Source organism: Protopterus annectens, chromosome 3.part1 (assembly GCF_019279795.1).
Source record: "Protopterus annectens isolate FY-2018-M chromosome 3.part1, PAN1.0, whole genome shotgun sequence".
Taxonomy (NCBI): Eukaryota; Metazoa; Chordata; order Ceratodontiformes; family Protopteridae; genus Protopterus; species Protopterus annectens.
This window is the reverse complement of record NC_056732.1, coordinates 1,890,731,395-1,890,756,171: the sequence shown is the minus strand read 5'-3', so window position 1 is coordinate 1,890,756,171 and position 24,777 is coordinate 1,890,731,395. Positions and strand designations below refer to the sequence as shown.

Below are 24,777 nucleotides of genomic sequence, written 5' to 3'. Positions count from 1 at the left end.
TTACAAATGTAGGTGATCACAACATGAACTACATTCCGTCTGTGTGTAATGTTGATGTAGCAGTTCAACGATATTATGGCCACTGGTATAACCCTGCCTCTGGTGTGAATAGCGATGTTCTACTCACGCTTGTGCAGCTTTATCTGACATACGCTGCAAGCACTATGTAATACCTTAGTTGCTCTAGATTCCCTTCACAACCCTTGTGTATGCTTTCTTCTTTCGGTGTTCATTATATATATATATATATATATATATATATATATATATATATATATATATAGATATATAGATATAGATATATATATTATATTTTTTTCATGCATTTCTTTATTTTATATCTGTGGATATATATCTATACACACATCTATATATCTATATATACATATACAAGTTACATCTGTATAAAACAACATACATTTGCTATGCTGGGAGCTGCTTACAGCCACCAGGTGCACTTGCATATCCTTATTGTGAGTTACATATGTTTACTGCCACTTCTTTGTGCTTAGGTGTGCCTTATTCATTATGACAGTTCCACTTTGATTGATGGAATCCGGTTAACGGCCCCATGCAAAACACACGTTCACCTTTACGTGTTCAAATGTTGGCTTTACAGCACAGAGGCATTCATTACACAAGAAAATGATATGTACTATAGTCGTACTTGAACTAGGAATGCAATTACGTTAGGTGGATGCTCTAACCACTACACTATTGATGTTCTGCTTCATTTATATGTACACCCATGGTTCATAGCTACCCTAACATACGCCTCACCGCTTCACTTACACAGCAGCCATCCATTCTCCTGCTGGGAAAATGACAGTACTACACATGCAACATTCCCTATTCGCTACTGCTATGGACCCGTGCTGCATGTTTACTCACTCCAAGGATATTCAGAACTCTAAAGCTTATAGTCCTGGCACATACGGGTGTTTGATTGTCAGGGTGTTCATGCGGTGATCTGGGTGTAGGCTTGTCCAACTGGTGACCACAACTTTCCTGACCCTGTTCAAATGTCAGACAGTGCATGGACATAGGTGGTCCTAATTTTAACATTCTACCTGTGTTTACAGACACAGGGGTTTGGGCACCTCTCAACAGATTATTATGTTGGCATTACATAATATAGGGTGGGGGTGGTTCCACTGCATAATACAGGGTGGGGGGTGTTTCCACCATTGTTTCCATTCAGATTTGACTATTACATTCATATATATATATATATATATATATATATATATATATATGTATATATATGTATATATATATATATATGATTATTATTCTGGACATCACTTATGACTTCACTACACGTATGCAATAGTACTGTCTACAAATGTGACAGTTGGTTGGTGTACATATGTGCATGGACCTCTCTAATAGTGACAGGGACAAGGCAATGACAAATCAGGGACAATCACGGACACTTCTACAATATTAGTACTATTAACTTGAAACGCGTTGACAGATTCAGAGCCATATGTATTAATACTTTTTTTCTGCAGTTTAAAGTGTGCATTACCCTTAATTATTGTCATTGGTCATTCAAGTGTCATTTGTCATTCAAGTGTCATTCAACACCTTTCCTCCAAAGGTCATTGGTTTTGTAGGTGATTAAGAGGCTGGCCAGTTATTGTGTGAATGCTCTGACCATTGGTAGGGTTGCCACATTTTCATATGTACAGGATGGGATATATTCTGGACACATCAGATTGTTTAGGCCAACACATACCCATGGTCAGTACACAGTTTAGAACATTCATTATTTTCCTAGATGAGAGCCTATTCTTGTAGCACTTTAGTTGCTTATTCTGTTTCCTGTATGATTTATGTATTTTACATTCAGAAATAACTGTTTTAGGCAACTGTTACATGACATATGGTACATAGTTATTTCCTACAATCACAGGACATTTGGCATTGTATCATTTTTGGTCAGGACAGACCTACCCAAACAGTGACTGTCCCTCACAAAGTGGGTCAGGTGGTACCCTGCTTATGTCAGTGCTTTAATCACCCTATTTCCAAGTGCCACTATGTGAATGTGTACAATATATTCTCTCGATAATTCATGTGGGGAGACGTGCATCACGGGCAGGTGTTTGATCCTGGGTAGTAGGTTCTGTATGACCGTCTAGAGGCTGAACAGTTTCGTAAACCACTACTGTACATACAACTTGTGTCCAGATGTCTACAGGACTGGACATCATGGCGTGATACCAAGTCTGATGTTTACACAGGATACATATCCCATGAGGGATATCCAAAAATTGAACAAACCAATGACCGTCCATTCTTTTGGATTTACAAAAATGTGTTAGAGTTTTACATGCAAGGGATACATGGTTTTCAATCCTTACACTGCCTAGGGTGAGACTGCCTACTACATATGAGTAGTGATCAGTATGTGCAGATATGGCTGCGCCAAGCTAGTAGCCCAAGTATGGCTGGATTTGGTGGACGTTCAAGAATGGGGGTGGGTTGTGTGCTGTAGAGGGGATGCTGGTTATTCAATTATGCATCCAGGTGTGTTGCATTTGGATGGCCCAGTTCCATCCAGACCATTCTGTGGGTATGGGCCGGTGACGTTTCTGTACATGTGTATCGCACATTTTAATATTCACATGTTTGTGTGATTGTGTTCTACAGTATGGCCTGTCAGGTTGTATTGAGGATGTGTATGCTTGTTCTATGTGTTTCTTTCTGATTCACCCGCTTCTCCCTCATACACCTCAAGTTCACCTATTGTGCATCCAACACAGTCTCACCTTTGTGGATTATAACATTAGCCATCCCCCCAATGCACATATTCCAGACACTCCATCCATCCCTTCTTTGGTTGATGGCCCATGGCATGGTAAAGGGAACACATTTGCATACACTACATATGTCAGGTACCTATATGGGTGTGAGGACTACCCTGACATTTTTCACCTTCCACATGCTGTACATCACATACATAGATACACACAAATACTTATCTTTCATGACATGGTAGGTACACCCGGGTAATACCCATTCACCTTTTACACATCCTGACAAAAATGGCTTGGACTGCATATGGGTGGATTTCTAGCCGAATGCTCTGACCATTGGTAGGGTTGCCACCTTTTCATATTGCCAGCATGGGATAAATTCCGGACCCCAATCAGATTCTATAGGACAACACATACCCATGGGCTGTACTATGGATAATACTTTTGTTTTATGCCTACATCTTAGCTTATTGTTGTAGCAGTTTATATGCTTTGTCTGTTTTGTATACTTGCTTATTCTATTTCTTGTAACCTGGTATGTTACATATGGATATAACTATTTTACGTGACTATTACATGCAATGTGGGACATAATTATGTCATACGGTCGCAGGATATGTTACACTTAGAATGGTTTCGGTATGGACACTGCCCAGCTGTGTACTATCCCTCACAATGTGGGACAGGTGGTAACCCTGACCACTGGGCTAGACGTAGCTATTGGTGGCGCGCTAACATGATGCGTTTCACTTCCACTTGGTATAACTATCTACACTGCATTAGAATACGGGCACACAGTTTTAATTGTCATTTGTTCGAGGGATGGAGACTCTATATTCGCTAACGTGCATTTGTGTTTGCTTCTTTTGTTCGCAAGAACTATCTTGCATTCTTTGCATACGTTTTAGTATTTGTGGACACTTACAGGTGTGATTACTATTGCAGGCAGACTGTAATATTCAGCATTTTAGGTTGCACGTCAACAGCCGACATTTCCACGCCTCCCTGCTGCACTTCGACATGCCCCATGCACTTGCGCTCATTTCCTATGCACGTGGCTGTGGCGGCAGTGCGCCTTCATTAATATGCATATGGCGCTACTGCACCATCTACATGCCACATGGTCGGTGCAAGCCTAATGCCGGCCTTGCACCGAGCTTCATGAATCCCGGGGATAGTCTAAGTAAACTTTATTTTCATACAGATTAGCACAGAGGAAAAAACGCTCATCACTGCATGAAATTTCGATACTCAGGCTCATACTAGAAGAATGGCAGTTATGTGAAATTAATAATAATTTAAAACACTAAAAATAAAAAATCAAAACGCGATACTAAAAATAAAAGTAAAAACATTTGAAAGCATTTCACAGCAGAAACAAAATGAATACAAAAACAGGAATAGTCTTGGTAGAAATATAAAAATATATAAAAAAATAGTACTATAAATAGATAAAGAAATGGGTCTCCTTTACTTAAGTGAATGCTCAGATGATCGAATGCCATTTGTTCGAACACTACATGTCGAACCGGCAAAATAGCGAAGGCCAGAACAGCAACTTTTTTCTCAGGGAAAGAAAGTGCTGGGCCGGCCGTCTGGATTCTGCTGTTTCCTCCACTGTAGTGCATTCTTGGAGTTGGTATATTTAAGTAGGGGGTGTGGAAGGTGAAGCACCCCACTATGTTTAATGTTTTTTTTTTGGGGGAACAGCAATTTTTTTCCCCTGGGAAAAATAATCGCTGTTCTGGTTGTTCGATGTTTTGTGAATTCAGTGTTTAGGAACAACGTTCAATCATTTGATTGTCCGTTGTTATAATAGAGACCCTAAAGAAACACATGTAAAAATTTAGCCATCACCAATATATGCCATAAACTTACAATTTTCCTACTGCAGATGGAGACATATGAGTCTCAGTCTCAATATAAAGTGAGCTATGTAGATAGTTATGTAAACAGCAATGACATATTGCACACACATAATTTATTTGCCATTTGTTTATTTCTTTGCCATTTGTTAACTGGGTTGTCTGGCTGGACAGGTGCCATTTTTCAGCAGAAACTCAAGGAGAAAAGGTCCATAACAGTAAAGAAAAAAGTAAGTATTTACACATGCAATCAATACAGCATTTAAAAATCAAAAGGAGGTACATGCAGCAGAAATAGATTCATTTTGTTCCTCCTCATACATTGTACAAAATTCAAACAGAAATATACTATTGTGCATCTTATAAGCACAGGATGCAGACTGAAAATCAATTCATTGGTAGGGAAAATTACTAATATATGTACAAGTGTGGTGAGGCACATGGAAGAGAGTGATCCAGGCATGCAGTGAAAGGAAGAGGCAGGGTACAGAAAGAGGAGGGAGATATTGGAAGTAGGAGTATAGACTGAAGACTGGAGTGTTGTGGAAGGGAACGGTCGGAAGAGTCTAGTAATACAAACAGGTATAGGTACTAGTGAGACATAGTGGCAGAATGAGGGGGGAGAAGAAGCAGAGTAGGCAGAGATTGAGAAACGGGGAGGAGACACAGTAGGGGGAGGAGGTGGTGGAATCATTACCATGTAGCGTATTAAGCTATGGGTTTGTTATTTGGCAGTCTGATAGTGTGTGGGAAGAAGTTATGGGATCTGGACGTCCCGCATCTAATGATTCTGTAGCACTTCCTTGTTGGCAGGAGTTTGAACAGTCCATGAGCTGGATGGTGTATACCCCTCAATTGTTTTCGGACTCTCCCATAGCATCTCTGTGAATATATCCTGTAGGGACTGAAGGCTGGAATCAATGATTTTTGTGTCCCATTTAATGTTTATCCAGTGGCTTCTGATCGGCCTGCGAGCAATTTCCACATTAGGCAATCATGTTGTTTGTCAGTGGGCACTCAGCCATGGCTCTGTAGAAGGTAAGTAGTACCTGTGGCAAGAGTTTAGCTCTACCAAGTCACCTAAGGAAGTGGAGACATTGTTGGGCTCTCTTTATAAGGTAGGAAGTGTTTGTGGTCCAACTTAAGTCTGGGAGAAATATTCCTCTAGGAATTTGGTGCGATTTAGTCACTCCACTGCAACACCACTGATGCCAGGAGTGTGTGGCTTATTATCCTTCCTAAAATTGATGATTTTCATGGTTTTCCCAACATTTAGTGCCAAGTTGTTGTCAGTGCACCAATGAATGAGTTGGTTCATCCTCCTGCCTGTAAGCTCCCCTCATCTTCCTCCTTGATGAGGACAATTACTGTGGTGTCATCTGCAAATTTGATGATTCTGTTTGAATGATGAGTAGCTGTGCAGTCATGTGTTAGAACTGTGAAAGAAATGGACCGAGTACACAACATTTTGGGACCGTGGTGTTTAGGGTGATGCTGTTTGAGTGATGTTTTCCTGCTCAAACTATTTGTGGCCTTTCAGTCAGGAACTCAAGGATCCAGTTGCATAACTTGTTTTCTATGCCTAGATTACTCAACATGAACAGCAGCTGTTGTGGAATTACCATATTGAAGGAAGAGATGAAGTCTATGAACAGCATGCGTACATAACAGTCTATTTTCCAGGTGGTCCAAGGTGTGATGATGTGTTTAGCCTATGGGAGCTGCAATAGAACAATTTGGCCTCTATGTGAATTGCAAAGGATCAAATGTAGCAGTTAGGCAGGATGTTATGTGATTCTTGACCATTGTTTTTGATACACTTCATCGCTACTAAGGTAACTGCAATTGGCAATAATATATTAAGCAATATCTCACAGACTACCCTGACAACCAGTTTCTTCCCAGACTGATAGGTAAAATGCAAAGTAGAAAATATGTGATGGTCAAAGTCCTCCACCGTATACATTTAGTTTTGCAGAATGAACATCTGTAGCTCATGACTTTCCCAGGATGAAGATACTTCTCTCATGCAAACCTTTTGTAAATTCAAGAATTGTGTATTTAAAGAGAAAACTTCAGTTCAGATGTGAATCTATAACAATAAGATAAATAAAAATATTAGTATATAATACACCACTAGGAAAGCAAAAATGTCAGCATTCTAGTTTCAGTCAACTGCAACATTAATGCTATATGAACTTGTAGGTAGAAACTGCATCTTAAGAACATTTGATTGACAAATCATTCTTAAATATTTACTTAAGTTTATCCTAATTAATTTCATGAAATTCTCCAGGTTTCCAGAGAGTACGTATTTATGGGTAATAAAAGTGTAAGCTGAGGAGATGAGATTTATGGTTTACCTTTACATGGATGAAAATCACTTGTGCAATTGCTCATATGAGTGAATCGTAAGCATGAAACACAAAACCACAACAGTTTCCAATGTTCAAAAATCAGCAAATCGTAAAGCAGATTCACTGATTTTCGAACACAAAAGTCAAATATTTAATGCAATGAAGAGTAATGCAGGGGGCTGCACCCCTCCCCCTACTTTAATATACTAACTCTGAGATTGCACTACAGTGGGAAAGGGTTCATTTTCCAATACCCACTATAGTGCAATCTGCCCCAAAATGCCGAATCTGCAATTAACGAATGTCACTGTGCATTCACTTATTGCACATTTGAAGCATTTTGCATTCAACGTTTGCTAACTTTGCAAACCTCCTTTTGAACATCTGCTTTTCGCCTGTGTGCAGAACGCACATATGAAGGTAAACTGAGATTTATATTACCTCTGTTTCTAGAAATAAAGTGCATTAAAATGTTTTCCTGGTCATCTGATAACCAGATAAGTGGAACAGTGTTTACTTGATCATCTGATAGTTAGTTTAGTGGAACAATAGAAGTCCAAAACTAAAACCAACATTGGCACCACAAATGAATGGTCCAGCGAAGAATAAATAAAGTAAATAAAAAATCCACCACAGAATCCACTGGACCAATCAACGACAAAAGGATTACACAATAAAAGATATCAAAACCAGGCTTATTAATAACAGAATGTTAGAGCTTTCATAGTGACAAGCCACTACTTCTTCAGACATTGAAAGCAATTGTAACATGGAATAAATAAATACTCTTCTCTATTAAATATTCAAATACAATTAATCACTTAGATGCAAATCAATCATGTTAAAAAAACAGTCCTGTTACCAGCTATACTTCAAAACTATAATGTTACATGGAACCAAGAATATGTAATACAGAGACAAAAAAAATAAAAAATAAAAATGATATAACCATATAGAAAAAAACAACCAACCATAAGAGTGGTCAATAAAAAAAATAAACATTTTTTAAAACATACATTAGTTTAAAAGCATTCTGTTTTTAAGTACAGGTTTGAGTGGTAACTATGCCCCCTCCCCATTCGTACTGCTTGATAACCTCAAATCACTAAAAACCTGAATTGTATGGGTATCATAATATATAGAAACATGTTGGGCCACAGCATTTGTTAAAACTGCATTCCTAATATTCTGTAAATGCTCCCTGCTCCTAAACCTAAACCTTCTGTTGTTTTTTCCAACATAGAAGGCTATACAGACATTAAATACTGCCAAATACATCACATTCTACAAATCACAACTTGCTGAAGTGCTAAATGTGATATGCAAATGATCCTTATGAACATCAGGTGTTTTAGCTAAATGGCAATTCTGATTGCCCATGACTTTTACGTTTGAAGTCATTTTAACGGACAATTTCAGACCAATAAAGCCAAACCCCACTAGCTATAGATATGCATATTTTGGCCTTGTTATGACTTTGTCAGCATAACACAAGCAGAGTGTTTGACTAAGAATAAGAAGCACAGGGTTGTTATACCCAGCTGATGCCCATTATCATTAGGGTGACTGCAAAATATCCCAACTAACAAATTAAAACAAAGAGTGAGAAGGTCACACTGAAAAACCAATCAGTAAAAACTAAATAAAAACTCCAGCTAAGCTAGAACTTTCAATGACTGACCTCCCAAACCTCCTGTAACTGAGGCACATAGGACATACAAAAGTGACCCTTATAAACATCAGGTGTTTCAGATAAACGGCAATTCTGACTCCCTATGAATTTTATGTTTGAAGTTGCTTTAATGGATAATTTCAGACTAATAAAGCCAAACCCTACTAGCTATACTCATTTCAGCCTTGTTATGACCTCATTAGCATAGCACAAGCAGAGTGTTAGCATAAGAAACACAGGGTTGTTATACCCAGCTGATGTCCATTATCATTAGGGTGACTGCAAAATATTCCAACTAACAAATTAAAAAAAGAGTGAGAAAGTCACACTGAAAAATGAATCCAGTCAGTAAAAACTAGATGAAAATGCCAGCTAAGCTAGAACTTCCAAAGAGTGATGTCCCAAACCTCCTGTAACAGAGGCACATGGGATATATGTAAATGACCCTTATGAATATCAGATGTTTCAGCTAAATGGCGATTCTGATTGCCCATGACTTTTACATTTGAAGTCATTTTAATGGAAAATTTCAGGTCAATAAATTCAAGCCCCACTAGTGGCCATGGTGGTGCAGTGGTTAGTGTTGTTGCCTCACAGCAAGAGGTTCTCCAGTTCGAACCTCAGCTGGGGTGCCTTCTGTACGGAGTCTTCATGTCCTCCCTGTGGTCACGTGGGTTTCCTCCCAATGACATGCTGTAGGTGGACTGAACACTCTAAATTGGCCCTAGGCATGAGTGTGTGCATGCCTTCTGTGGAAGGATGGATTCCGGCTAGCAAATTGACACTGTAAAACTCCACTGCCAATCATGAGTAGACAGGTGATCTGCTGTAGTGACCCCTAACTGCAAAAAGCCAAAAGAAGAAAAAAGCCAAATCACACTAGCTATGGATATTCATATTTTGGCCTTGTTATGACCGTCAGCATAGCACACACACAGTGTTTGACTAAGCATAAGAAACACAGGGTTGTTATACCCAGCTGACGTCCATTATCATTAGGGTGACTGCAAAATTAAAACAAAGAGTGAGAAGGTAACACTGAAAAACCAATCAGTAAAAATTAAATGAAAACTCCAGCCAAGCTAAAACTTCCAATGAGTGACCTCCCAAACCTCCTGTAACAGAAGCACATGGGATATATGCAATTGAACCTTATGAACATCAGGCATTTCAGCTAAATGGTGATTCTGATTGCCCATGATTTTTATGTTTGAAGTCATTTTATTGGACAATTTCAGGCCAATAAAGCCATACCTCACTAAGTATGGATGGACATATTTCAGATTTGTTATAACCTTGTCAGCATCACACAAGCAGAGTGTTGGACTAAGAATAAGAAACACAGGTTTGTTATACCCAGCTGATGTCCATTATCATTAGGGTGACTGCAAAATATCCCAACTAACAAATTAAAACAAAGAGTGGGAAGGTAAAATATCCCAGCTATCAAATTAAAACAAAGAGTGAGAGGGTCACCCTGAAAAAACAATCAGTAAAAACTAAATGAAAACTCCAGCCAAGCTAGGACTTCCAATGAGTAACCTCCCAAACCTCCTGTAAAAGAGGCACATTAGATATATGCAAATAACCCTTATGAACATAAAGTGTTTAAGCTAAGTGGTGATTCTGATTGCCCATGACTTCTATATTTGAAACAGTTTTAATGGACAACTTCAGGCCAATAAAGCCAAACCCCACTAGCTATGGATATGCATATTTCAGCCTTGTTATGACAACATCAGCATAGCACAAGCAAAGTGTTTGACTAAGCATATGAAACACAGGGTTGTTATACCCAGCTGATGTCCATTATCATTATGATGACTGCAGAATACCCCAACTAACAAATTAAAACAAAGAGTGAGAAGGTCACACTGAAAAAACAATCAGTAAAAACTAAATGAAAACACTCACTGGAAGTTCTAGCTTGACTGGAGCTTTCATTTAGTTTTTACTGATTGGTTTTTCAGTGTGACCTTCTCACTCTTTGTTTTAATTTGTTAGTTGGGATATTTTGCAGTCATATCCAATGAAAAAGGAAAAAGCTAGCACCCAACATCTCCTGTGGCTTGTTACAAAACAGTTTTATTCCATGACCAATAGTCAACAATACACCGGTATGTTTATACTGGTTTCGGCAAAAGCCTTCTTCAGCAACCAACCTTGAAAAGGTAAAAAGATGTAGCTAGCATTAATATCTCCCTTATAAATGGTGTCTAATGAAGCCCTCTAGTGCACATAAGAAATACTACCGTATCAATAGCAATATATATCATATAAATTAAACAATTATTATCATGTTACAAACATAATTAACTAAACAAAACAAAGAGCACTTTGTGTTGATACAAATATACAATTTTGTGTGAAGATGTTTCAAAATTGGTCATTTAACGATGAGAAAAAAGGGCCCCCAGTTTAATATTCCACATTTTCTCTTTGTTTGTTAACATTTCATGTAGTGTGTGAGCCTCTTTGTTCCTAAACTTAATATCGTCAATACCATAAAACTAAAAAATCCCGTCGGATATTTAAGCATGTGTTTAAATAGAGAACTTGAACCTTTCTTGTTTTTTATGTTACTTAAATGTTCCCCAACCCTTATTTTAAAGGGCCGGGATGTTTGTCCCACATAAAATGCCAGATAACTACATTGGGCTAAATAAATAACCCAAGTAGTGTTACAATTGGCAAAAAATAGGACATTATATACATGTGGAGAATTCTGGGATGTAAAACTATTTGACTTCAACACTCTTGGACAATAAATACAGTGGCTACATGGATAACAACCCAATATCAGTTGACCAGTCATTGTCATTTGTTTGGTTGAACCTGCACCTTTGTCTTAAACCCTTTTATAATGGCTAAATAAGGATCCCAAACACTGCCCCTTCTGAAAAGAATAGAAACATTGATCACCAATATAGTTGTTTAGAGTGTCATCTGATCTTAATAGATGCCAGTGTCTATGAATAATATTCATAAAACTATTGGTGTTTCTCCCATAAGTTGTAATTAATCTGAGTACCTGTGATTTTTCAGTATCCCGAACCCGATATGACAACTCTGCTCTATCCTGTTGATTGGCAAATTGACTGGCCCTAGTGATGTCACCCACTTGCTATCCCCTGTTCTTAAACCTAGATGTTAAAGCTCGTTGGTGATGGTCGTACGTGGAAGAATCTGAACAAATTTTCTTAATCCGGAGAAATTGTGATTTGGGGATATTCTTGATGACATGTGGGTGGAAGCTTGTAGCATTTGGGGATATTCTTGATGACTTGTTGTGGGTGGAAGCTTGTAGCATTAGTAGGGTGTTGAATTGTGGAAACTTCCTAAATACCTCACTCTCTAAAGCGTCCAAATCTGTTTTCCTAACTGACATATCCAAGAAAGTGATATCTGATCTAGTGTAATTCAACTTAAATTCGACACCCCACATATTGCAATTCAAATATTCCAAAAATTCCAAAAGGAATTCCTCATCCATTCTCCACACCAAACAGTCATCAACATATCTCCTCCAAATATCCATTTTGTTTATATATATATATATATATATATATATATATATATATATATATATGGGTCTACCTGACTTCATCGACAGCGGAAAACACCGACAAGCGAATCGTGAGTGCCAGAAGATCGACAAGCAGAAGACCGACGCGATGGATGAAAACACTGACGCCGAGGATGCCGACATGGGAAAAGGCTGTGTAAGTATGCGGTAGTGACGGATGTTAGGGTGCTAGTAAGGTAAGTGTGGATATTGATGGTCTGTGGGGATAGGGGTGGGTTAAGTGAGTTAGGGTTAGGGCGCGGGTTAGCTGAGTATGCGATAGTGACGGACCTTAGGGTTAGGGTTTGGGTTAGGGTTGTAGATAGTTGTGTATGTGTGGTTTAGTGTGGGTTTGTAGGGATTTTGGTGTGCTTGTGTTGTGTGTGTGGTTTTTGGACAGGGGATGTGTTTTGTTTGTTGATTGTTGTTATTGTGGTGTGTGCAGTGTATGAGGTTTCGTGTTTGTGTACCATCGGTTATTTCGTTGTCGGGGTTGTGAGGTTTCGTGTTTTTACACTGTCGGTTATGTGGTGTCGGTAATTTCATTGTCAGTGTTCTGGGGTTTCGATTATGTCAGGTAGAACCATACATATATATATTATGACTAGTGTCATATATCAATTGTTCCTCCACATACGCAATAAATAGGTCTGCATAAATGGGGACAAAAGAAGCCCCCATAGCAGTACCTTGAAGTTGCTAAAAACACCTATCTTTAAAAATAAAAAAAAATATTATGGGTCAGAACCATTTCTGCCATGCAAATTAGGTGAGTATTAAAACCTGGTTTGTACATATTGGCTCGATCTATCCAATACTGCAAGGCCATAAGTCCTGCCCAATGGGGGATGTTGGTGTACAAGGAGGTGACATCCAAAGTGCATAAGAGCCAGTTGGACTCCAATTGCATATCGGATATAATGGAGAGAAACTGGGTTGTGTCCTGTATTCTAGACCGTATCAATTATATTAATGGTTTTAAATATACCCCGGGATTCATGAAGCTTGCACCAGGCGCAGGCGTAGCGTAGGCGGTATAACACCAAATATGGCCGCCGAGCGATTCAGGTACGATCCAATTCCACGTGCACTACCGGCGTATGCCAGAACTGCACAGCCCTCAGCTTAGGTATGCTAATCACCCCATGCGCAGTGTCGCACCATGCAAATGAAGGCATATAGCAATTCATGAAGTGGTGCAGGCGTAGCGCAAGCCCACGGAAATGTAAACCAAAAAACACGGTTTACATTTTCCCAAACAGAACATCGGAGCTATGGAAGCGGGCCAGACTCATGTATTACAAAGTTAACATATGCCAATGGCAAAATACACAGCCAATGGCATAAGAAAAGATGCACAACACCTAAAAAACAACATTTAATGTCATGTCCACAGTAACGCACAGTACAACCGCAGGGCATGTGTGCGCAAACTGTAACATAAAGAAATAATATAAAAATGTCATAAAATCGCAATGGAATAGAAATCAGGTCTACACCATAATACACAATGGTAGGCATGGAACACCACAACCAAGGTGCAAGGGTTGCTAAGGGCCTGCGACAGTGTTCGGCGCAGTAACTATGAATTAGTAGTCAATGCCATGCAAATGAGGCAGATAATACTGAATCGCAAATGTCTCACCAGATGAAGGTTGTACCATACGGTGCAGCGCTATAACACCGAGGAGTGGCTCAGAGGAGATGCATGACATCAGCAGAGGGGTGTGCCACCATAGCAGTAAGCACATTGGAGCAATGCAAATCTGGCCTGTCCGTTGCTAAGCAAAGCTGCAGGACAGGGGTGGGGAGGAAGGTATAGAATCGTTTAGCTGACAGCACACATGGTGCCCAAAAGCGCATGTGTACGGGGATGAAAACGTGCCCGAAACCCAGTAATCAGATGCATGCGCCATGAACAATAGCACAAACAGGAAGGTCAGGGGAAGAAAAGAAGGAAATGCTGAAGTAGGGTAATTGGAGTACTAATGAGCAATCAACACCAATCAACTCACGGCGGCCAATCGAGAGCAGCTGACAAGTTTGCTCACAGAAACCTGCAAAACAGGATAGGGGAGGCATTGGAATGCAAAGAAAGGAGGGGAGGCATTGGATTGCAAAGATAGGAGAGCTGTCATAGCAGAGCAAAGCAAACTGACAGTAGACCGGCAATAGCACACATAACGCAAGATACGCCAGGTCCAGGAAAGTACAAATGAAAGTAGGCTGCTGGATGCATGCCAGAAAATGTTAGGTGGAACGTGCAGAAATGTAAAGGGAAGGTCAAGAGGTAATCCACAGCAGCCAAATGTAATTCAACACCAAAGGCCCCACAATAGTAGTTCCGGTAGTAAAACACATAAGATGCCCTGTAGCTACAATCATACATACACACCCTATGACAACATCGGTGTTCACAGCACAATAGTATAAAGTGTGAAAGCACCCTACACACACCTGTGTATTCCAAAACACTGCACCATAAGTGTAAACACACAGGGAACTTTTAACATGTACATGTTGGGAGCTGCCATAGCTGTGATTCATCAGCATGTGTTAGAGACTGACGCTGTTGTGAAGGATGATGCCGACAACCACCGCAGGCCTCGGAGGAGAAGAAGAGTGTTCAGACCAAGGGTAACCTACCAGGGGCTACATGATCTGGAGATAGTAGAGCATTACAGGGTGGACAGGGACATTTTACAGCAAATAGTGGAACTGTGACGGCCATGCCTGAGAACCAGAAACAACAGAGGGGAACCCATCCCAGTGGACACGAAGGTATGTGTAAGCCTGCGAATACTGGCCACAGGTACCTTTCAAAGGCCAACTGGAGATATAATGGGGATCTCACAGGCATCGGCATCCAGGGTACTACACCAATTCCTGGATGCCATGTTACCACATGCCAATGAGCAGATATACTTCCCCCGAACTCAGAAGGAGTTGGCCAGCAATATGCGCCACTTCCACCGTGTAGCACACTACCCGGAGGTGCTGGGTGCGATAGACTGCACGCACATACAAATCAAGTCACCACCCAGTTAGGGCAATATGTGGAGATTGTCCCTATTTGTTACCAGTTGTTTTCATGGCTTTGTCCGGTTTCATACTTTACGGGGTTAACAGGTATGAGCCATGTATATATAACGTGGAGAAAACAGCATTCATTTGCTATGCTGTGAGTGGGTTACATTCGTGCAGGCGCACTTACATATCCTTATTGCGGGTTACATATGTTTAATAGATATTTGTGCTTACATGGCCTTTCATACTTCTGACCGTAACAGTTATATATCTGTATTCCGGTTTACGAACTGATGCGGAACACACTTTCAACTTTACATATTTAAATGTGTGTACAGCACGAATGCATTCATTACACTCTAAAGTTTTATGTGCAGAGGTGGTAGGTCAACCGGGGCTGCATTCACGTTGGCCGGATGCCGGAACCACTATTATATTGGTGTTCTGCCTCATTGATATGCATACCCATAGTACTTAGCTACCTCAACATACGCCTCACCTCTTCACTTAAGACACAGGCATCCATTCTCCTGCTGGGAAAAACACGGTACTACATATTACACATTCTCTATTGTCTACTGCTGTTGACCCCAGCTGCATTGTTAATCACTCCACGGATATGCAGAACACCAAGGCATATAGTCCTGGCACATACAGGTCTTTGATTGTCAGGGTGTTCATGTAGTGGTCTGGGTTTAGGCTTGTCCACCTGGTGAACGAACTCCCCTGGCCGAGTTCAAATGTCAGACGAAGCATATGGGCAGGGAATTTCTCCCTATTATGAAATTTTACCTGTGTTTATAGACACAGGTGTTTGGGAACCTGTCAGCAGCTTATTCTGTTGGCAATGAATATTATTGGTGGGGTTGTTACAGTCCATACTCCACGGTGAGGGGTGTTCCCATTCACATTTGACTGTTACCTGTATTCAGTCATACGGGGGATTATTATCTCGGACATAAAGTGACCACAGGTATGCAGTTGTACATTACACAAATGTGAAGGGTTGTTACTGTAAATATGTATGGACCATACCTCTCACCCTCTTAGAGCAACAAATCTGCGCAAAACCTACATGATGGGGGGACTAATAGAGACACATTTTAATTATTGCTCTTACAAGCTTAGAACGTTGCTAGAATACTAGGTTTTGCATTAGCATGACTTTTCTGCAGGATGTGGAGTCTTAAACTCAATATAATCCTCATTTAGTGACATCAATCCTCAGCTATTTACCAGACAGATGCAGATCATCGGAGGCACAAAACGACAATCTGAGGCAAAACTCTGGTCATTCTGCATATATCTGGACAGTTGAGTGGTATGGTATGGACCTTTGTAATACGCTGTTGTGTTCTAGCACAGCAGTAGCTCTGCATTAAAGACTGAAGTCAGAACGTGCTGGCAGACAGTTGGGTTTCAGACTTCATACTCCGGACATTGATGCCATTGTGCCAACTGTTATTCTATCATATTTCTATGTTTCTAAAAGCTATCTTTACCAATTGTCCCTGCTTTTGGACCTTTGTCTCACTTGTATTCACGGCTTTGTCTACATATCTAGCTCACACAGGTTGACAGGTATGGTCAGTCATGCCTGCACACAGTAAGTATCCCTCACACTTGGTCAGGGTTATCCTGTTTACGTCAGTGTCTTCCTCACCCTTATGCCATTTACCACTATGCGAATGTGTGCAATATATTCTCCCGCTTATTCGTGTCGGGACACGTGCATCACGGGAAGGTGTTTTATCTTGGATAGTAGGTTATGCATGACCACTTAGGTCTGGACAGTGTCATGGACCTCTACTTCACGTTCTGACTTGTGTCCAGATATCTACAGGATTGGACATCTTATCATCATACCCATTCTACTATTTACACAAGTTAGGTATCCCGTGAGGGATATCCCAAAAATTGGACAAGACCAATATCGAAGATTCTTTTGGCTTTATGAGAACGCGCATGGGGTTTTACATGCAGGGGATACATGGTTTGCAATCCTGAAACTGCCTAGGGTGACAATACCTACTACATATGCGTAGGAGTCACTATGTGTAGCTGTGTCTGCAACGAACCAGTAGGCCAAGTACGGCTGGATTTGGTGGACATTCTGTTACGGGGGTGGGTTGTGTGATGTGGAGGGTATGCTGGGTAGCCCATTATGCAGCCAGGTGTGTTGCATTTGTTATGGCCATTTATATCAGGACCAACCTGTGGGTATGTGACTGTGACATATCTATACATTTGGATCGCACATTTCCATATACATATGTTTGTGGGATTGTGTTCTACACTATGCCCTGTCTGCTTGTCTTGCAGCTGTTTCTCCATGTGTTTGTGTTTATGTCCACTTCACCCGCTGCCCCCTCCTATACCTCTGGTTCACCTTTTCTGCATATGACACAGTATCGCCTTTGCGGATTTTACCATTACCCATCCACCCCTCACATGCAAATTCCTCACATCCGATAGCTCACTACTTTGGTTGTTGGGCCATGACATGGCCAGAGTAGCACACTGACTACCCTACAAGTGTTGGGTACCTTTATGGTTGTGTGGACTACCCTGCCATGTTTGCTTTCCATGTGCTATACCTCACGCACATAGGTACACGCCCATACTTCACTTTCATTACTTGGTTGGTATACCCGGGTACTACCCGTTCGGCTGTGTCACATACATGTTCAGCTTCTACCGCTGACTCCCGGGTTTTGCAGACCTGTTGTACTCATTGGGGGGATGACACCTTTTCCTATGTCCATGCTATTCCTTCCACATATCCAACTGTTGTGGACAATGCCTCCCCACAGTCTACGGTACTGTTTCCACCTTTTCAATTGGCCACAGTGTAACATTTGCGGTGAACACAACACATTTTACATGCCAACACATACCCATGGTCAGTTCGGCAGATCGAACTTACAACTCTTGCCTATATCTAAGCTTTAGTCTTGTAGCATTTCGGTGGCTTATTCTTTTTCTTATGACATTTATGTAATATACGTGTGGAGAACAACTGTTTAATGCAACTATTACATGACGTCTGAGGGATGATTATGTCCTATAATCTCTGCACATTTGCCATGTTTGCAAGCTTGTGTCAGGACACATCTGGCCACAGAGGTACTGTCGCTTGCAAAGTTGGACAGGTGGTATTCTTAGTCAATGGTACAGGTCATACTGTTCCTTTCGGCCTACATGTGTCCTTATTGTTGTAGCTGTTCCTATGCTCCTGATTCGTTTACATGTGTATTCTATTCCCTATCACATTTCTTATATGGGATACAGACATACCTTTTGTATATGACTATTACAGTCGCTACATATATATCTACATTTCTCCTCATGTATTTTGTTATGGACACATCTGCACAGCTATGTGCCCTCCCTCACATTATGGGTCAGCTAGTGGCCCTCTCCATTGGGCTGGACGTACCTCCTGGTAGCGCCCTAACATATGATACGTTTCACTTCCACATGGTATACCTATCAACACTACATTGGACTATGGGCACACAGTTTTTCTGTCATTTGTTCAAGGGTAGGGACCTGTTATTCCCTACTGTGCATTTGTGTTTGCTTCTTCATTTTCTGTTCGCAGCGACTATCTTGCATGCTTTGCATACGTTTCAGTCTCCATGGACACTGATAGGTGCGATTATTACTGCAGGCAGAATATAATATTCAGCAGTTTAGGTTGCTCATCAACAGCTGACATTGACATGCCTCCCTCCGCAACTTCGTTACGCCCCATGCACTCGCGCACATTTCCTATGCACATGGCTGTGGCGGCTGCACACCTTAATTAATATGCATATGGCGCTACTACTCCATATATACACCGCACGGCCGGCGCAAGCCTTACACCGGCCTTGCACCGAGCTTCATGAATCCAGGGGTCAAAGTAAGGAATTCTGACAAAGGCTCAGTCAAAGAGCCTCTGCCTGAAACAATCGGTCGACCGGGTGGTTTATTGTAATCCTTATGGATCTTGGGCAAAAAATAGATATACAGTTTTTTAGGATGGTCTACCTTAAGATGAAAACAAACTTCCTTGGTGATAATGTCCTCATCTTCTGCTAGATTGAGGAAATGATCAATATCCTGTTTAAACTTATTGGTTGGATCAACAACCATTTCCTGATAATGAGATTTATTATATAGTTGGCGCTCACCCTCCTCTTCATAGTCCACCAAATTTTGAACCGCCACTGCTCCACCCTTGTCCGCAGACACGATGACAATTTCCTTGTTGTTAACAAGATTTTCAACACATAATCTTTGATGTTTCACCATATCTTGTTTATTCAAATGTAAATGCAAATCCTTAAGAACTTCATTCTGAAAAATTTGTACAATGGGTAGCATAGGTGGCTTAAATACTGAAGACCTGAAGCGAAAGTTTCTAAATTTAGAAGAACACATCTTACTCCCCTCAGAATTGTGAAAAAAATATTTTAAATTAAGATTACGACAGAAATTCACAATATCTTGTGCAAAATGATACTCCTGGACAACAAAACCTGGCACAAAGTTTAAACCTTTATTTAGCACCTCCAGTTGTTGCTCATCCAATCTAACAGAAGATACATTGTGCACATTATTCACTTGATTATCTAAATTTAGCTCATGTTTTGAAGAATCTCCCCAAGATCCATATGATATATTATGCTTCCTGCCCCCTCGTCTTGGAGACTTATGCCTAAAGGGATTCCCCCTACCAAACTCTGCTCAAAATTATTCCTCTTGGGAACATGTGAGACTCTGGTATGGCCATCCTCCCAATCTGTATTTGATAATGAATCTTCACCAGATGTGGCAGACTCCCTATTTCTTTTTTTCAATATAGATTTGGGCCGTGAGGCTCTTGATTTCTTCGGGGTTTGAACAGGCATCACAAATTTAACTCTAGGATGAACCTCAAAGGGCTTACCCCTGTCATAATCCCCAACATCATGAGTGAACTTCTTAAATTTCCTCTCTTTAAGAACAGAGTCCGATTCTAACAAATACTTGCAAAGTTTTTCAGTACAATTCTTATAACATGGAAGTGTCAAAAAATCTTCCAATGTTTTGCTGGCCCCCCAGACATAAGCAGATTGTTCCTCCACCTTCCTCTCATAATAACTAGTCAATATATTCACAAAGGTCATAGAGACCTGTTCTTGTGCCTCAGACCATTTTGCCAAAAGGCATTCATCTGGTTCAGCAACCATAAGCAGCAGCCTAGATCTTAATCCTCTTGGAACTATTCTGCTCCATTGGTATGCCCTAAAAAGTTTGAGGTGCCAAACATTTTTCCTAAGAGTAATCAAATTTTTGGTCAACTTGGCAAAAGCGGATCTACAATCCTGAGTAGGGTCCTGAACTCCAGAACCATTGTTGATGTTACCTGACCCCAGGCCAAAAATGCGCAAGTCATCAGAGTCCAAAGAAAGACCCTTAATGAGAGTTGCCATATCCATCACTGACCAAAACTAGTTTACAACCAAACCAACACTGTCCACACTACTAAACCACAAATATTGTTCCTAAACTATAATATATATCCAGGATCCTGAGTGTTGGAAAGCCAATATATAATTCTAATATAATTCTCTTTACCAACCCCAAGCATCTGTACTTGACACTGAAAAAACAATCAGTAAAAACAAAATGAAAACACTCACTGGAAGTTATAGCTTAGCTGGAGTTTTCATTTAGTTTTTACTGATTGTTTTTTCAGTGTGACCTTCTCACTCTTTGTTTTAATTTGTTAGTTGGGATATTCTGCAGTCACTCTAATGATAATGGACATCAGCTGGGTATAACAACCCTGTGCTTCATATGCTTAGTCAAACACTTTGCTTGTGCTATGCTGATGTTGTCATAACAAGGCTGAAATATGCATATCCATAGCTAGTGGGGTTTGGCTTTATTGGCCTGAAGTTGTCCATTAAAACTGTTTCAAATATAAAAGTCATGGGCAATCAGAATCACCACTTAGCTTAAACACTTTATGTTCATAAGGGTTATTTGCATATATCTAATGTGCCTCTTTTACAGGAGGTTTGGGAGGTTACTCATTGGAAGTCCTAGCTTGGCTGGAGTTTTCATTTAGTTTTTACTGATTGTTTTTTCAGGGTGACCTTCTCACTCTTTGTTTTAATTTGTTAGTTGGGATATTTTGCAGTCACCCTAATGATAATGGACATCAGCTGGGTATAACAACCCTGTGTTTCTTATGCTTAGTCAAACACTCTGCTTGTGCTATGCTGAAGAGGTCATAAGAAGGCCAATATATACATATCCATAGCTAGTGGGGTTTGGCTTTATTGGACTGAGATTGTCCATTGAAACAACTTCAAACGTAAAAGTCATGGGCAATCAGAATCGCCATTTAGCTAAAACACCTGGTGTTCATAAGGGTTATTTGCATATATCTCATGTGCCTCTTTTACAGGAGGTTTGGGAGGCTACTCATTGGAAGTTCTGGCTTGGCTGGAGTTTTCATTTAGTTTTTACTGACTGGTTTTTCAGTGTGACCTTCCCACTCTTTGTTATAATTTGGATGCACAAAACAGCCCAAAGTAAATATATATCTACAGAAGTTACATTTGTTGCAGAGAAAGGTATCATATCTAACATTCTGAGTGGGAATCATAGAACTATCTTTAGGATAACATAAAATCCTTCTGAGGGACTTCTTGCTCTTGAACAAAAAACTAGGTCTGTCCCCTAGTATAGTTCTAATTTCTGGATCATGTGCCAAAATAGTCCAGTGTTCCCTTACTACATCAGTTTCCACATTAACATTGCTGGAAAAGTAAGTGGGGAAATGCGCAAGCATCTCATTGTCCCTCATTTTCTGAATAGTGCTAATATTGTGTGAGAAATATGGTTTAGCTATACCCCTTCGCCAAACTGGGACTTCATTAAGTATACCATGTGTTACACTATCTGTATACCCTCTTTCAAAAAACTTAGTCCCCCAAATATGATAACTCATTTTGAAGAGAGCATGTTCCTAAGCACCCTGGAGAATATTAGGGTTCAACCCAACACTCTCACACTAGGCGACTTCAACTACCCCTCCATTAACTGGGAAAACTACTCATGTACCAATACACTTGCCCAACGTTTCCTGGAGTTCATTAATTCCAATGCCCTGGACCAGCTCGTTCTTACCCCTACTAGAGGTAGCAACATCCTTGACATGGTCATTACTAACATGGGCGACTGTTGCTCTACATCAATAGTCAGCTCCTCCCTGGTTAGATCTGACCACAAACTAATCACTTTGGAAATCCACATCCCTCCCACCCCCCCCCCCCCATAAAGGTAATCACCATGAAAAACTTCTCCAAAGCCAACTTTTGATTTCTAAAAACAGAGGTGGCTAACTTCACAGCACCCATGCAAATGGAGAATAATTGCATGACCATTGAATCATACATCAATGCACTGTACAAACACGTACAGAAATGCATGGACCTCAACATACCCAACAAAACCAAGATGCTCTCCTCCAAAAAAAGGAAGCCAATCTGGTGGTCCCCTGCAATAAATAAACTCTATAACAGGAGGAGGAAACTGATGTGGAATAAGATGAAGTCCCAAAACTGGAAAAACTCCCTTACCAGTCTCAACAAAAAGTTGAGATCCCTCATCAAATCCTCTAAAGCTAGCTATGAAAACAGAATTGCAACAGCTAGTAAAGACAACCACAAGGCCTTCTATATTTATGTAAAGAATCCCCACGGCAATACCCAGATTTAATCTGAGCTACTGCACAATCATACCTCCTATATCAAGCCAACAGATATTGCCAATATACTGGCCGACAGATTCAGTGCCAGCTTTACCCCTCCCCCCAAAGGACCAATCACAATACCAGTAGATTGCCAGGCAGCCAGTATTACTGCTGCACAAGTTAAAACAGTACTGTCCAAGGCCAAGACTACAGCTTCTAAGGGACCTGACAATATCCCTGGCTGTGTTCTACATAAACTACAGAGTGAACTGGCACCTTGCCTGTGTGCCCTGTTTAATCACAGCCTCACCTCAGGCTTTGTCCCTACCGAATGGTGCACCAGTACAGTCATCCCTATCAACAAAGGAGGCGCGACTACAGACCCTAGGTACTATCGCCCCGTTGTCTGACGAGTCTGCTATGCAAAGCTATGGAATGCATTATCACAAACCTAATAAACAAGGTTATAGGGAATCTCCAAACTCTGGATCCTACACAGTTTGGTTTTGTGAAGGGTAGATCATGCCTGCTCAACTTGGTTGACTTCTTTGAGTCAGTCATCAGAGCTGTGGATGAAGGCAAGGTGGTTCATACAGCCTACCTTGATCTGGCCAAGGCCTTTGATACCATTCCCCACTCAGGAATCACAGAAAAACTCACTAAGCTAGGCATCATCCCTTATATCACTAGGTGGGTTGTAAACTGGCTCACAGATAGAACCCACAGTGTGAAAGAAGCTGACTCAAGTCTGGGTGCTGTCTATTCATGAGTGGAGTCCCACAGGGCTCAGTCCTGGGTCCGCTCCTGTTCAGTATCTACTTCTCTGAAGTCCAGGCAAGCACGAAGGAACTCTGGCTGACAAAATTTGCAGATGATTGCAAGTTGGGAACTATTATTAACTCCCTAAGTGATGCTGACATCCTACAGAATGGCCTCACTGAGACCGAATGGCATCAGAACCATGGCCTTAAGCTCAATGCCAAAAAATGTGTCGTCATCCTCTTTGGAAAAAAACTGGTTCCCATGAATTACCACATTGATGGTAGTCCACTGAACACAGAAGGTGTTATAAGAGATCTGGGAACACAGGTTGACAGTAACCTCTCATTTGATCAACACATTGCCACTGTGGCCTTCTATGTGGCAAATCTCATTACTAAGGGTTTTGCATCCAGGAAAAAAGAGGTCACTGTCTCCCTCTACTCTTCCCTCATTAGGTCAATCATCAAGTTCAATGCCCCATTTGGCATGTGCTTCACTAGACACCTGCAACAACTGGAGAGGCCGCAAAAGTACCTCACAAAGAAGATCCTAGGCCTTAAACACTTGTCCTATATGAACAGAGTCCTATATGAACAGACTCAAAAAATCTCCAACTATTCTCTGTCTCATATTGACTACTTAGAGGCAATTTCTGCTTGACTTACAAAGCCATGTCTGACTCAGCTCTGTTAGCAATGCTACATCTAAAGAAATCCCAGTCCCTCCATGCCACATGCTCCAGAGACCTCAGCCTCATTACCACAATCAACAGAGCATGCTGGAGGGACAGGTTCATAACCCAGAGACTGCCCATGCTATGGAACAGACTTCTCCTACATGTCAAGCAGAGCACCTGACTAGCCCTCTTTAAGAGAAATCTTAATGAGTGGATGGGAAATAGAAAATTCCCCCGAGGATCACACCAGTGGCTCTACTCGACAGAGGTACTGGGAACTAAGGTCCATAGCCGGCCTTAGGCATAGGCCAACTAGGCAGCCGCCTAGGGCACCGCTCTAGTAGGGGTGCTTT

General features: G+C 40.8%; 1 long non-coding RNA gene across 1 annotated transcript in view; it reads right to left on the bottom strand.

Moving 5' to 3' along the window:
- Window positions 1–4,745: 4,745 nt before the first annotated feature.
- The window catches only part of LOC122798807, a 116,265-nt gene continuing 96,233 nt past the window's right edge, over window positions 4,746–24,777 (bottom strand). The window contains exon 3 of the long non-coding RNA XR_006364307.1: window positions 4,746–6,722. This is a non-coding gene — a long non-coding RNA (uncharacterized LOC122798807). The remainder of the gene's footprint in view (window positions 6,723–24,777) is intronic.